A 17,066-nucleotide genomic window follows, 5' to 3' on the forward strand; every position below is an offset into this window, starting at 1 on the left:
TAAATTGTAAGCAGCTGAAGTTACTTATCCTGAAGAATATACCTATGAGCTTAACTAGGACTAGTACCAAATGATATATAAAGCCAGCTGGTGAGGGTTGAAGTTGAACTGGGCAGGCACTGAAGGGTGGTTGCTACATATATGTTGACTTATGGACTGAGTATTTTATTCAGTAAGTGATACAGCAGTGAATGTGAAGACATAGGAATAGCATGGGATTTAAGGCTAGACAACGAGACAATGCATTGGGTCTGTCTATACTGGGATGAGTCTAAGATAGAAGACTTTGGGGTTCATAATGTCTGTTTAGACAAGGAGGGAGTCATGATAGACTTTTGATCAAAATGGTGTGAGCCGAACTTTAGGAAAGTTAATCTGAGGGCAGTGTGATAAAAGAACAGCAGATTTTGTGAAAAAAAAAAAAAAACTTAGACATTGAGTGGTCAGGTAGAGTAAATGTTCAGTGCTCTAGAGAGGTGGTGATATGATACAGACCCTAACCAAACTAGGACAGTAGGTTGAAAAGAGTTCAGATAGCTGACAGGAGTTTTACTGGACAAAATAAGAGGAATGCTATGGTTCTTACCCTCTACTCACAGGCAGGAGGTAACCCCTCTGGTAAGCCTCCACACATAGCACCAATATGCAAATAGTCAGGGACTCAACACAAGCACACTGAACATTCGTACTTCTGGTCTACCTTTGTGTGGCTCCTTATAAGACTGATGCTTTATCACTTTAGAGTCTTTGAAGGCAACACTAGAGTCAATAATAGGGAGCAGCAAGAGTGCAGCTTTTGAGAATCAGCCATTGTTTAACTGGCTATAACACTGGGTTGACCCTGTAAACATTATTGTGAGTGCTATTATTATCTTTATCTTGCAGAGAAGATAAAAGACTCAAAATGAGAATTTTCTAAGCCTTAAAACATCTTGGGCTAGAGAGATGTCTCAGCAGTTAAGAGTACTGGCCGCTCTTCCAGAGGTCCGCAGTTCAATTCCCAGCAACCACATGGTAGCTCACAACCATCTGTAATGGAATCTGATGCCCTCTGCTGGTGTGTCTGAAGCTACAGAATACTCGTCATATAAATAAATATATAAATAAATAAATAAATAAATAAATCTCTAAAAGCTTCACATTTCTAGTCTCACCTCAAACATCATCTCTGTAAGGAGATTTTAAGAGTCTGGAGGCCATCTGAACTCCCCAAAGACCCAGTGATACTCTTTCCTGGTGGTAGAACTTGGATTGTGGCCATTCCTGTCCTTTTTATCTCCTTTAATAAATGATGCTCCTTTAACACAAAGGCTTGTTGGACTCATCTTTTTATTCCTCACAGAAATAGTCCCAGCGCATCATGGAGTAGTAGGGGGCTCAGAAAACACTCATTGAGTTGATTGAGGTGTTTACAACTAATAATCTCTAGTCTACTATGGGTGTGTTCATTTGAATGTGTAATTGCTTGGTTTCCCCCTGGATCCTTTGAAGAGTGTGTTGATACCTCTGAAGTTCTGATGCATTTAATTAAACATGTTATCTTTTTAGAGTTCTTATAGCAAACAACAGATTACATATTAAAATGTATTCATTGTTCAGTCAACAAAAGACCCGCGTATCTGTTTGAGAATTCAGTTAACAAAGCCACCAAGGATGAGAAATTACAGTGTGATCCACAGCATTAACCAATTCTAGCCACCCCAGAATTGATGTTTTCAGATACTCCCTATTCTATTTTGTATTCTCCCCCCACCCCACCCCACTCCATCCCCCCCCCTTTTTTTTTTGGTCAGAAGGAATTTCTTCCTTGATAATTCTACACATTTCTGTCTTTTTTTTTCTTTTTCTATTGCTCTTACTGCAAAACGTTGCTGGTTCTCTGAACTGGCTTATTGAGAAGGCCCATTTTAACCCAAGAGTTATTTTTGGAGCAAGCAGATAGCTGCAACCTCCTGCAGAAATGCCACCATGAGACTCCAGGCTCACAGCCCTCTGATAGGGGGGCAAACATATCCCTCCCCATCTTACAGACAGCTGCCAAAATTTGATAGACAAAGCTGGTTTCCTGGAAGGCAGCATGGTATTAGGACTTTCCATTTCTCACACAGTACTTCTAAATAAAGGCTTGCATTGGGTGTAATTTTTTTCCCCTTTAGACTTATCCTAGAATATACTTCCAAAGAGTTGCAGCAGAGGACCCTGGAGTAAATGTTTTTATATTGTCACTACCTCAGATGAATCATAACCAGGTGAATTAGGACTTTTGTACAGTGGCTTAAAATAACTGGCTCCATTAGCTTTCATTTCCATTCTGTGTGAATCTTAGGCAAGTTGTAGCCTCTTTCTAATCCAGTTTCTTCAACTGCCAAAGGATATAGTTATAATAACTATCCACTTTTCTGGCTTGAGGGAATGCTAAGGTAAATGAACATGGCTCTTAAAAATATATATATACTTCCCTGGCATCATAAATATTCAATAAATGACATCTGTGAACAAGTCCTCCAGCTGCCTGGTCATGCCTTGTAGACCATGTTGGGTAGCCTTCATGGTTTACCCAGCACATCCTTTCTGTGTAATTAGGAACGACTCTTGGAGGATTCCTTAAGACCATAGTGTTTTAGAAATGAAGAAAAGGCCTGGAGAACTTATACTGCAGTACCCTAATGCCATTTGCTCCTTTTTGGATCAGTTTTCTACCTGCTTCTGGCTAACCCTCTGTGTATGCACTCCAGGTTGCCTATTCACCTCCCTCCTACAGTTCACCTGAACTGGGACACCGAATGACATCCATTGCAAATCCTTCTTGGGCCCAGAAGATGCTTGGGCCTCCCTTTGCCTTCCTGAGGCCATACGGCTTGCCCATCAAGCCAGTGTTCCATGAGAATTTGACTCTCTTATCCAAAGAGGAGTTCCATGATTGTTAGATCTGAGACTTTAAGCCCAACATGTTTTCCTCCTTACTAGAAACCTAGAAGCTCGTCTTATTAGATATTTTTTTCTTTTTGTGTAGTTTTCTGTGAACTTAGATGAATCTAAATCAGTATTCTTTGTATTAACAGATATAGCTTTGGAATATCCCCGATTTCTTTTTTTCATTACCTTATAGGAAAAGTCCACATTATAAATGCACAGAAGCAGAGAGCTGATGCTGTTAGAGGGTACAATGGGGTTTTGTCTCAGCAAACATTCTTCTGGTCCTGTGATGTATCTCCTTGATTCCTTCCTATTTTAAAATTAATATAATGCACAATTAATCTTTGTGCTCAGCATTTCTCCAATTTAAAAAACAAAAACCACTTCTTTGTGTGTGTGAACTCGTCAAGCAAAACTTGAACAAACATCTCCTGGAAATCCAGAGTAGAGAGCTTTAAAGCGTTCATTTGCTTTTCTTGGCATTCACTTTCTTAAAGAAGTCAAAAAATTATCGAAGCATGACTTTCATTTCGGAGGCTGCATTGGCTACCCTTAATCAAGCTGTGCTTTTCTCAGGGTTCCCCATTTAATCTCCTAAAATACTTCCTAAGACTTTGCCCCCCACAATGGAATCAAAACTAAATGGTCTGTAATTTCCTCAAGTGTTCCCAGATCCTGTTGTAAATAATGACATTGTGCTGGCCACTTTCCAGTCTGAATAAAGTGACCTTGTAAAAATGTCTGCTCACTCTTCTATAATGTCTTTTTCTGCTTTCTGTAGGGCTCTTGGCTACAGCTTGGCAAACAATACCTATTCCAAGACACACCATTCTTCACCCCAGTCATGTCATTTCCTTCATATAGGCACCACTGGATCCAGAACTAAAGGACTTATGCTTAAAAGTTAATTAATATTTTAAAATAAGGAATTATAGGTTCACTGTGGTAGAAGGCCAGACTGGATGACCTATGAATATTCGAATTGACAGAAAGAAAATCTATTGTGGTTTTGCAAACTCTAAGACAGTATTGAACTTCCATTCAACCATCAGATAGTTTTTTTTTTTATTGTACTCATGTTCAATACTTTCTCTTTTCGTAACACAAAAACATTTTAAATTAGTTATTCCAAGCTGGCAGTTAGAAAAGGCTCAATTCACCCCATTGGTAAAGGTAGATTTCTATTCTTCCTTGGCAATTATGTTGTATTCAAATAAGAAACGTGTGATATCCTGGTTGTGGTGGTCCTTGCCCTGTTCTCTCCAACCCCCCGGGAGGAATCAGGATGTCTGGTAAGACCTAGGAAAAGCAGCTAAAGCCACGGAGGGGGCAGAGTACTTCTCACATGAAGGCAGAATGAAAATACAAAAACCCATTAGTGTGTGATAACAGAAGCTGGAAGGGGAGAAATAACTATCCTCTCCAGGTCTCTGGCTGTGTGGGACCACCAGCAAGGCACGCTAATTAAAATTAGAAACTTACTCTCTTTTATCACGGCCTACATATACATTTTATAAGTTAGATGTGATGCTGCAGCTAAGAGAAATCAGACAGGTGGTGGTCGTGGTAATTTTCATCTCCATGGTAGATTTTTTTTGTTCCCTTAGGAAAAACCAAATGGTAATAAAATTGTAGCAGTATTTTGAACTTCAGAAACCAAATGGTTAAATCAAATTTTTAAAGGATTATAAAGCTAAAAAGGAGACCATTAATTCTTTTTATCTTAAAGTAGAGAAGAAATAACTACCTTGGTGGTGGGGGGGGGCGGCATGTTCGGTTCTGATTCTGCGCAAAACAATTGCTTCTGCTTGGGCTTTCGGAACTATAAACATCACACACACTTATGGGGGTGAGTGTGCATCCATTTCCTTTCCCTTGGTATTGTTGTTCATCTTTATCAAACACCTACAACACAGCACACTCCATTGTGGGCTGCTGACGGCGAGGTCCTACATAATTAACTAATTAGATGATTCATCCTAAACCTAAATTAGCATTATTAGGTCTTTTATAATGATCACTGAAGCACGGAAATTAATTTTCTTACTAGCTATGACCACCATTTGCTGTGAGCACAGTATTAAGAGATAATGTCATGCACAGTAGGAAATCTCTATGGGCAGAAAATGAACGTGGTCATCCTTGGTTCACCAATTAGGAAACCTATTGTGTGGCAAAAACATCGTTTCTATGCTGTGATATGATCAAATAGCCATTAATTACCCTCACTAGTGAGAATTACCTTCTTTGTTGAAGAAGTATCACATTCCATATTATAGCTCAGACATGTCAGGAGAAACCAGCAACAAAAACATCAATTTCTAAAAATGATGCATGTCATCCAGATCATATTAACCTGAAATGCTACAGGTCGAGTTAAATTAGCATAAGCTTTGTTGAAGAACCTGAATAATATAGCTTACCCCTTAGCCTTTAGATGTATTGATTAAATAGGTCATTGTCATCTGCCTACAAACACAAATATAATCAAAGTATACTGTTCTCTAGAAAACCAAATTAAAAACAAAACAAAGCAATTAAACACATAAACAAACAAACAAAAAAAAACCAGTAGTATCCAATCCAGGTTCCAGGTAACTGAAAATGTGTTTACTGACTCATGCTGAGGTGACATAATAATGAGCAAACAAGTTCCTGGATGCTCTTTTGACATCTGGTGTGTGATTGTGTTGCATATGTTCCCACATGCATGTTTGAGTCCATCTATGCAAATATGTAGAGTGCCTTCAGACAGGGCGCAGGGGCTTTCGTGATAATCTCAAGGGAATCTATGGGCAGCCTCCCCTTCACGGTGCACTGCCTTCACAGGCTTGTAAATGCAGCCACCCTGGAACGGAGTGATTTCACCGTTCAGCAGCCAAGCATGAACAAACATGAGTGTGATCATGACCTGTGGAAGGCTCACTAGGCAGAGACATGGTGCACAGGTCATGAGGAGACCTGCCTCAGCTTGCCAAGGTTTGATCTCCCTTCTCTATAAACTGGGCCACTGTGGACTCTAGAGCTCATTTCCCTTATCTTTAGAACAGTACCAAAGGTTGTGTGTGTGTGTGTGTGTGTGTGTGTGTGTGTNGAGAGAGAGAGAGAGAGAGAGAGAGAGAGAGAGAGAGAGAGAGAGAGAGAGAGAGGTCTCAACCTGATCCAAATACTGGCAAAAAAAAAATCCCAACAACAAAAACAAAAACCTAGTAAACTTGACTACATAAAAATTAAATCGGCACAGTACTATCAATAGTGATATTTTAGGATAATCCAGCATAGCAGGTGGAAATGCGTACTGTAGAAAAGGTAAGCTCATGGATATCTTGGTAGTGTTAACTATTCAAACCATGGTAATTTACTAGGCTATTCTTTCTATTTCTGTATATGTTTTGAATTCCCCGAGTCCTAGTCCCGACCCTTGTGTTGTCACCTCAGTATCTATTCTGGATCTCTCTTCAACTCTCCCAGGGGCCCTCCTGTGAGCAACCATCATCGCCCCCAACCCTCTAGAGGGGAGGTCTTGTGACTCCTTTGGGAGTTTTCACTTGCAAACTCAAGTAACATCACTGTGATGGGATGGTGTGCTGATGTTTGTCACTCAGAAGTACCCAGAAGACGACTTCATTTCCTGAAGAAATATTTAGCAACAACATCTTCTCCTCATTGCTGAGAAATGTGTCATCCTGGCAGCAAGCACAATTGTTACAATGATCATTCAACTTACGAAACTAATGCTTCATAGAGGAAACAATGTATCAATTGACCTGAGTTAGCCCTAGAATTTAAGGACCCTATTAGCACCAACCCTTGCTCAATCTACTGAAAAAATGTTTTTCTCTTATAGCTGAGATCAGAAGCCCTTCCAAAAGCAATCATTTGAGTTAGCTGAAGTGGGTGTTAGCTCATATGGGGTAGATGGCTCCTCTTAAGGTCTTTTTAATTGTAGATACCTTTCTACAGGTAAAGAGAGGGTTTCTTGTTCATGCACACACAAATTGAATAATTTCTTTTAAATATCTAGATAAGATTTGTCTTTGAGGGTGGGGGTGGGGAAGAGAATCTCCCTATAAGCCCCAGGGCCCCATAATAAAACACAAGAGCCCTCTGAACAAAAATTAAATCTTTGTGATTTTTTTCTGAAGTCTTTTTTTTTAAATTGTCTTTAATTGAAAGAGAGTGGCATCATTTCCTCTCTGTTTCATCCCTCCAGCCCCTCCCAGCTACCCTTCCTTAAACTCCTCCCATGTTCTTTCACTTTCAAGTTGATACCCTCTTCTTTATACATATATGTGTGTGTGTATATATATATGCTTTATATATATATATATATATATATATATATATATATATATATATATACACATATATACACTCACATATTTATACATACATGTATACATACATATATGCACAAATATACATAAATATTATCTTCTGGGTCCGATTTTGTTGTTCTGTGTGTAGAATATGGCTTCAAGATTGACCACACCGCTTTGAACAACCAATAAGAGAACTCATCCAAAAATCTTAGAGAAAGCCTAGCCTAGGTGTGTCTCTAAATGATTTACAACAACCCACATTCAGCTGGCTGGAAGGGAAGAGGATCTTTTCCTTGAGTTGTCCTGGTCACCATAAGCTGGAGATATGATCTGGTTGAAACTGGATGATATAAACCACATGGTGTGCTGGTGACTCCTGCTACAATACCCTGCCCCTCTTTTGAGTTGACCTTCAAAGGGAATACCCAAAGGGTATCTGAGCATGTGCAAGGCCACAGATGTGTGCTGCCCTCTGCTGGCAAGCAGTTTGACTGCAGTTTTTTTCCCAAGGGTATACTTGGGTAAACTGACTTCTTCCTGTTTCCCTTCCCAGCCGCATCTAAGAGAAATCACTCCTCGAGATTTACAAACTGAGTTCTGGATGGTGAGGATAGACTTTAGGGGCATGTCGGACCGAAGAAGCAGAAAGGCCACAAACCAGGGAAGTGCCACTATTAAAATCCAATATAGCCCACAGGGTTCCTGTGTATTTGCTTTGTAGGGGGGAAATTTTCATTTGAATCCTTGTGACATTTGAGTTACTTAATATTGAATGCATTCTGTGATGTATTCAGAAAATGCATTTCACTAATGTTTCCCTAATTCATGGGGGCTGCTGCTTTACCAGTCACCGTGATCCTTAGACTGTGGAGTTGCATAGCATGTAGATAGTCTGTAAAAAGTGCTTAATAAAAATCATTTAATTCTAAATTACATGAGTGCACTTAACCCTAAAGATATTAAAACTGATTGTTTGATGTATTGCCATGAGTAGGTAGAAATTCAAAAATAAAAGCTTCCTGCACTTAAATCGAAGAGCACCGAGCTCATAGCCACTCGGCACGAGTGCATGCATCAGTGTCATGAACCTGGGCTATGATAAACTAACCCATTTTGGGCTTTTAAACTGTAAATATAAAGTACTTGAATTTGATCAGTGATGAGATACATAAGTGAGTTTTTCTCAGAAAAGTACCGTGTGTGACCTGATAGCCTGTTAAAAGCCTGTGGAGATCACCTGCCACTTACTTGTGGACTTTAGCAAGGGTGGCTGTGGGGCCAGCTGCTGATGCTTGACAGGGCTAACAACAGTCTAGACAGTAACCTGAAGACTGAGCTGCTTCGAGCAAAGAGGAAGAGCTGCTCTTTTTGCTGATTGCATTTTACTCTTAGTTTCCAATTTGTTCGTTACAGTACCATCCCAAGCCAACAAGGGGGCCTTCGTCAGTCTCACTTACGCATCAAAATACATTGTGGAGGGATGTGTCTGATAAAATCGAGAGATTCTCGCTAATACCCATGTTTTAATGAGACAGCAAGAAAGATTATAAGCTACAAGCAATCTCCCCTGTGCCTGTCTGGTTTTGTCTCCAGTCGCATCAATGTGCTACCCTTCAGGATTGTCTTAGCTCTGAAACTCACTGTTTGCCTGAACCCTACTAAATGCTGAGTGACAGAAGGCAAGAAAGGGTTTCTCCCTCTCTCCAGGTTAGCAATGCTTTATGCTTGGCTTTTAAGGTATCTAGAGAGCCGAAGCTCTTGGAGTTTTTAATAAAAATTAGAAACATCAGGGCAATGCTAAACTGAAAACTCCTATTGAGAACCATGCAAAGCTGCATATCTCAGTGTGACGCAGCTCCCACTCTATCTATGCGATCTATTTAAGTAGGTCAGGTGAGGCATAAACAAGGCCTGGGTAAAGACTTCTTCCTAGAGCATGCCCTTTCACTGTTTTAATTCCACTGGAAAACACACACCCTTTGCAATGACTATACAAAGGCGCTGCAAACTAATATCAGTTTCTTTGGAAATAGACTCGCGATTGGACGGACATTGCGTGCAGGAATTCTCTGGGCTGGGTGCTTTGGGGAAGGAGAGGGTGTTCCTATCTTTGCAAGGCTCATCGGAGAGCATTACATTGTGATGCATGTACTTGCACTACAGCTCTCATCCAGTACAATGGAGAACCCCAGGGCTAGAATGGCCTTTCAGAATTGTCCCAAATGTAGTTAAGGATGCCTGGCTTTTAAGTGGTCATTGAATGGCATCTGTGTGATAGAAGGGACATAACCTCAAGTGAGACTGTCTACTTTGGTTAGGGAAATTTCCAGAGAAGAAATTTAACTCTTCCTAAGACCTAGGGAGAACGCGTGCAGAAGAAACGTGCAGGGTAGTGCGGAAGGGTCCACCACATGCAACATGTGCCTTATTGGAACCGCCTGCTTCTCACAGCCACTTCCTTCCACGTAGAAGCAGGATCTCCGGGATTCTGGTTAGCATTGCTTTTTTGTATATAATCATGAAAGGAAAAGAAATAGCAGCATTACCAGCTCCTGCTGCTGTATTCAGTCTTGAGGGCCACAAGCTGAGAGTAATTTCCCTATTTTGTTACCCATTCTAGATTCCTTTCACCTTTGCTAGAAGCTCTGCCCATCTAGGCACCTAAACTGGCGTTCTCATCTCTGAGAGCTATGGACCCCCCAGAGCACCATCACCATGCTGCTTTTAGACCATGACCTCTGTGTGTGTTATTTTGCAGTTAAAAATCAGGCCGGGAGTGCAAAAACACACCATGCACCCTCGCATCCTTTGTCTTCAAGGTGACAGTGTTCTGTGATTCTCCTCAAGTAGGATCATGCTGTTGACCGATAACATGGTAAGTGGAGAAACGGGGGGAGGGGGGGTGTCAAAGGATTCCACTTGGACTTCCCATGTTTAATAACTCACTTTATAGGATGAGCCAAGGTGAGGGTTCTTCCAGCTGCCAACTACGTTCACCACAAACAATTATTCATGGGCCATCAGAATAGTCACTGACTGAGTCTCAGTGCCAATGGCCAGAATGAAGTGGTTAGGGCCTCATACTTCATATGACTCTAACATTCCCCACTAACCCGAGCGTTATTCAAACAGTGGAGATCTCTAGGTATCATTGTCGACTTAAATCCGATATCCAATCATCATAAAAATATGCATATTCTCTATTATCTACTCTGCAGTTATTTTAGCATATGGTCATAAGATGCTTTGGGGGGGGGGGAGCCTGGGTAATCATTGCATTGTACTCTATCCATGATGCTGCTCAGCCAAAGCCTCTCAGTTGACAAGTGGGCTCAAGTGTCTGAGAATTGGTTCAGACTCAGAAACTAGAAAAGACCACTTTTTGCCCCCATTGAGTTGGCTGCCCTCAGCATCTCCATCACTCTTTCTTGGTGTGCAAATGAAGCAGCGTCCTTGCCAGTTGCTCCTCTACCCTGCCCCTGGGAACACTGCGTCTTACTAATTGTCTCCACAGCTCTTTTAGTGTCAACCCATCTGAATGCAGCTCCTGCAGGATTGCTCATTGTTGCAACCGGTTTCATTTCGCCCATTGGAAAATAGAGTCTCCTGTGCGGTTCTTGTTGGCCTCAGGTTCTCCATTCTCCCTCCTTAGCCTCTCAAGTGTTAGGATTATAGGTGGGTGCGCCATACCCAGCATTAATCTTTTGACAGCATAGTTTCGACATCATCACCACTGTCCTATGACTGGCAGTTCTATAATAAAAATCCTCTCTGACTCACAGATCACAGAAGGCAGCCCTCACCAAGCTGCTCAGCAGTAATGGTCTGCCCCTTGGTTGCATACCTTATTGCTCTAGGGACCAGAGCTCTGTGCAGATATCCCTGATACATATCACTTACTGGGACCTATTTTATTTTTATGCCATCTATCTGTGATGACATTCTCACTCACTGTTTGTCAAGCACTTCACTTTTAAATCTAGACCCTTACATTTTCCAACTTCCCTCCATCATGCTGTCATTGTCTCCTGGGGTCCTTCCTGGGAAGTAAGACTTATGTTTCTGGAGAATGCTCCTATATTTTAAAACTCCTTTGTCCAGCTTTGCATTCTGTCCCTCTGTCCCGACTCTTTGGGTCCTGGGGCACTAGCTTGGCTTCCATTTCCTTATAGGCTCCGCGCTTCCCTGGCTGGATCATGTGGTAACTCACTGATCCTCAATTTTAGCCTGGTTGCTGGAAGAAGATATAGGTGGATTCTCAGCAGGCCTAGTGTGATCTAGCAAACAGAGGCCTTCAGCATCTCGAGTGAAGAGTAAGAGACACTAGCCATTAGCAAAACGTAGAGTGGTCTCCTTTCAGCAGGCCTTGACATTTCAGCCTGATCCATTTTCTGTGTTCTTAAAAGCAGCAACCCCTATGACCCCACCTCAAGTTTCAGAATCCCACTCCCTATAAAGCTCTAGATACTGGTGTAGGACATGTTCTGGTGTTCAAAAGTTCTTTCTTTGGCACTCTTCCACCCCTAAAACTGAGTCCAGATCATGGGCCCCAGGGTTTTTTGGACCTCTAGCTGTAAGAAAGCAGAATGACATGTGGCCAAGGAGCCCACTGACTTTCATACTCCCCCTTGAGTTAGTGATGAACTATCCTTTCATCTTTCACTCTCTTTTAAATATAGTAATAACATCCAACAAGTAGTCAAACCATTTCTATAATCTTTATATGTAGTCTTCTTGTTGTTTCTCTCAAATGGCTGAGACTCCTAGCTCCATTCTAGGTGTCTACTGTCTTAGAGAAGGTTTGTGGGAAATAGACTCTGAGAAAGAAAGTTGCCTGTTTCCTGAGGAAATGTATAGATAGATAGATGATAGGTAGATTGATGATAGGTGATAGGTAGGTAGATAGGTAGATAGATAGATCGATCTTGGGAAAATTTATAGATAGAATATAGGTTCAGATTAATGTGCTGCATATAGGTATAATGTGCTACAGCATAAACCCCAGCCAACACCCTATGTTGGTTGGCAATGGTGGTGCTGAAAGCCATTCATTCTCAAACTGAGGTGAGGGGCAGGATTTTTGTCTTCGCTGTTTTGAGATTCAAAGTCTGGTTGTTTATTTGTGACTCTTAAAGACTCTTATTTCTGACTTAATCAGACTTAGAAGTAGAAGCTCTCAGTGAGGACAGCCCATGTCTCTTGGGAAACTGTTCCTGGGTTTTACTTTGGATTCTTTCATTGTCTTGGCCAAAAGTTTAGCATGCTCTGCAGCCTCCTCCTCATTTTCCTTGGTGCTTCTTCAGAGCAATGTGTTGATGTTTGTGTTGTAGGACACATGAAGTAACAAGACCCTTGGGTGCTTGGTCTTGGGCTTCTTACGTTCTTTGTTTAAGGATTTCTGACAGCATATTGGTGGACATCATCTTCATTAGAGAGACTGAAAAACTTTCAGATTACACTAGCTCTTTGGGACCCCACCCTCCAAGGCTCAGTAGTATCTGTCAGTCCAGGAATATCCCTCTCTCATTTCTTTACAATAACTAAGTTGAAAACACTTAGATGCTATGTACAATGTGTCTGTGAACACACTTAAGCTTCCTCTCTGTCATTCCCACCACTGGATCAGACCATGCAACTCTTCCATCCTCTACCCAGAACATCAGCAGCTACTTCTATGGCCATGTGCTTCTTGTAGAGAATACTAAGCTTGGGGTCATTGTCCACTTCGGTGCGTTTGACAGCCAGGTGTTCTACCTCATCTTGACATGGCTAACCACTTAAGAGTTGCCACAAAAAGAGCAGGGCCAGGTCTTTTAAATCTGATCCAAAGTGCCCTGATCCAAGATTCTTCAGCAGTGTTTTTGGTATTTTGGACTTCCCAATTGATTATTGGACAAGATGCTGTCTTCTGTGTCCTTTATATGTATCAGGGGGGAAGGGGAGCAGGCAGAAAAGGCCAACTCGGGCACTCCCTTATCTCATATAGACGGCACATTCTTCTACTGCAGCTTTATATTTTAATGTTTAAATTTTCAAATCACTTAAAATTTATTTTGAGTGTGATATGAGATAAGGTGTCCTCTTAATTTCTTTACTTAAAAATGACACTTGTCTAATGCTTTTAATTGAATGGTTATTCCTAATATGGTCCTTGCTAATTTTACATCTCTTATAATGTATCATGGTTTTCAATATACTTGTCAACCTATCTTGTAACTTCTCATTCAGCTTTAAAGGTTCACGGGGCATGTTTCCCCCTACACTGAGTGTCTGAGCCTGACCAGAGCTAAGACCTAGAGAAAAGGAGAATCAGTATGTTCCTCATCATGGTATTAGGTGATATATCATTTTTGGCACAGACATATGGTTTAACTCCTGTTGAGCCTCAGAACTCCAATTAATCTTGTTACTTTTAAAATCTGTCGCTGGAAAAAGTGAACTACCTTGGGAATTGAGATTAAAAACAATCCTTGGATTCTGAAGATGTAGCTGAGTTTAGGCTTGCTTTGCATGCAGGAAGTCCTAGATTTAGCCCCCAGTACCACATAAACTAATGTGCTTGGCAGTGATGATCTATAATCGCAGCATTATGGACAGGAAGGCAGAGGAATAAAGGTCATACTGGCTACAAATGCTTTGAGGCCAGTCTGGGATACGTGACCAAAACAAAACAAAACTGGCAAATAAAAATTGGACTATCATTCACTGTGCATGTGTTCATTGAGGGTCTATTCATGCTCATGTGTGTACATGGGATACAAGTGTATGTGTTGGTGGAGTCAGAAGCTGCTGTTGGGATGTCTTCTTCAATCTCTTCTCCACCTTAGTATTAGTTTTTGAGAATTTCAAGCATGCATATAATGTGTTCTACAAATTCACCACCTATTTCCTCTTCTCTACTTGCATCCCTATCCATTCACTTTTCCTCCCCTACTTGATGTACTCTTTTCTTAAAACCCTCTAGGTTCACTTAAAACTGCCTATAAATGCATGGGTATAAGACCTTTTACCAGAGTGTGGGCAGCCTCTCAGGGCTGCATCCCTGAAGAAAACTGACTCTCCATCCCCTAGCAGCTCTTAATTGCCAATATCTCCTCAACTATGGGTAGAACTTTGAAGAGTCTGTTTTCCATCCATGCCAGGATTTTGACTGCCTTGATCTTGTGCAGATCTTTTTGAGGCAGGGTCTTCCACTGAAACCCAACCTTATCACTCATCTAGATTTGCCAGCCAAAAGCCCTAAGCATCTTCCTCTCTCCAGCTCCCAAGCACAAAGCCAGTGCCCAGAGGTGATAGGAGGGCAAGAAGTAATTACAAGAGCAAGGACCAATGTCAACAAGGCTATAGAACTGCCTAAGTCTCTTTGGACATCATCACTGTTTCCATCTGAAATTCCATTGCCTTAGATTCCTATTGACAGGATGTTGTATCATTTGTGTGATGTTATTCTTTAGAATACAGGAGCAAATGTCTATTCACTCCAGATGGGGAATCAATAACATACCAAAGTAAGGATACCACTAAAGTCCAACTTGATGAACCAATGGGTCTTAATGAAGTTACTTACAAGAGTAGGGGTAAAGGTTTTGTTTTGTTTTGTTTTGTTTTGTTTTTACAAGAGTAGAAATGACTCAAAGACCTCAACAAATGCTCACCTTAGCATACATGATGACTTATGAAACCTGGCAATCTGGAGTTCAGTACACAATTTCCTGGCAGGTCAACAGGTTGGAGAATGTTTCAGACAGTTCAGTAGGTCTGGGTCTCTTCTAGGCAGCTCTGCTTGTCTGAGATTGTCTCTCTGCAATCCTTACTGCATTGTATAAAACCCTAGAAACAAAAGGGTCTAGTGTATCTAGTCAGTTTCAGGGACTTCCTGGGGCTTTGGAGTTGTTCACATCATGAGTCTTAATGAGCTTGTCTCTAAGATGAAATGTTTGTATCTCAGAGGGAATTACATACATTCATACCAATCTACCCTCTACTTCCCAAATTCATAGGTTGAATCCTTAAGTCTCAAATGTATAGTATTTGGAGCTGGAGGCTTTAGAAAGTAATTTAGTCAAGAGAATGAGACCCTCAAGATGAGATTAGTGTCCATATACATAAAAGCATGAAAGATATGACTCATTCTCTCTCCCTCCCTCTCTTTTTTTCTTTGTCTTTCTCCCATGTGAGTGTACAAAGAACATCCTTCTTCAAGTAGAAAAGGAGGAAGGGTCCCCATATATAACCAAATTAGCTGGTATTTTGATATTGGACTTCTCAGCCTTTAGTAATGTGAAGAATAAATAGCTGTCATTTAAGTCTGTGGTATAGACTGAGACAAACTAAGACAAAGACCTTTTTTTTTTTTTTTGACTTTGGTAATTAAAATGCTCTCAGAAGTCCACTCCCAATTCATTTCCTTTGTATTCTTGCAGCCATTTCTCTAAATGCAGATATGGTCTTGTCAGCATTTAATTAGGCTTTCCTTGTTTGAGGTATTGTTTTTTTGAAGTGGGGTTTCCATCTGGGATGCTAATCAAATGCTTATTCTAAGGTGAAACTTCTTAAGATCAAAGTTCTAGGTAAATGACATTTTTCAAATATTTATTTTCTTTTAAACTCTCTCTCTCTCTGTGTCTTTCTGTATGTGTTCATGTGTTCATGTGTGAGTATGCGTGCATGTGTGCATGTGTGCATGTGTGTGTACATGAGTGTTGATGCCCTAGGGAGCTAGAAGAGATCTCTCGGAGTTGGAGTTACAGGTGCTGTGAACTGCCTAGCATGGGTGCTGAGAACCAAACTCTGGTCCTCTGCAAGAGCAGCGTGCACTCATGACCACTGAACCTCTTTCCAGCCAGGATGTCATGTTTCAATCCCCACTTATTCTTTTGCTTACTAGAGTTAGGAAACATCTGACTCACAGTCCAACTGTAAACACTTTGTAGCACTCTAGTCTTTTATAGTCTTGAACCCTGACCTATCTTCCTGGCTTTACCTGCACCTAGCCGAACTATTTGTGCCCTGATCACATAACAAGCTTGATCCTGCATCTGTGCCATCTTTTTCTCTGACTGCTGAAACTACTTGGTTGTAAAATTCACTCCTTGAAGTCAGCATAATCATATATCTACCAGTATCTTTCCAAGGGCTTCCATAGCATTCTCCCTAGTGTTCTATGTACTGGCCTTGCTAGAACCCACTCTGGGCTCTTGATGGGGAAATGTGTTTGTTTGCTAGATTGGGAACTCTCAGGGAATAGAATCTCAGGCTGGGATCCATTTCAGCACATCAGGCCCTCAAAAAAAACAAAGGCAAAGAGAATCAATGAGTATATGCTATTCACTCTAGACCAGCTCTGTCTAATAAAGAAATAATACGATTCACTAATTTTTAAATTGTCTAGTAGTCACATTCAAAAGAGTGAAAAGCAACAAGTGAAATTGTTTTATTACATATTTAACCCAATTCATTAAAACGTGATCACTTTAATAAGTGACCACACAAATAAGTATTGATATAATTTATATTATCTTTCATAATGAGTCTTCAGAAGCATGCTACTTTATACTGAACAGCACATCTCAAAGCAGACTAGCCACATTTCAAGTGATCAGTATCCATACGGGGCAATGTATGCTAGGTGCGAGGGGATGTGGTTGAGGTATAAGCAAACACCCTTGTCTAAGAAATCAGTCCCTGAGTTTAGCCCTTGCCCTAAGTAGAGGCTAGAAGTAGTAAGAGAAGCTGTTGTAAGGGGAGTTGTTGTAAGAAAAGCTGCAAGAGCTCTTCCGGTCAGAAAAGCACCTGAGCAGCTGGGGCGCAGGGTCTGCTGACACTCGC

This window comes from Mus caroli, chromosome 12, assembly GCF_900094665.2.
Source record: "Mus caroli chromosome 12, CAROLI_EIJ_v1.1, whole genome shotgun sequence".
Lineage (NCBI taxonomy): Eukaryota > Metazoa > Chordata > Mammalia > Rodentia > Muridae > Mus > Mus caroli.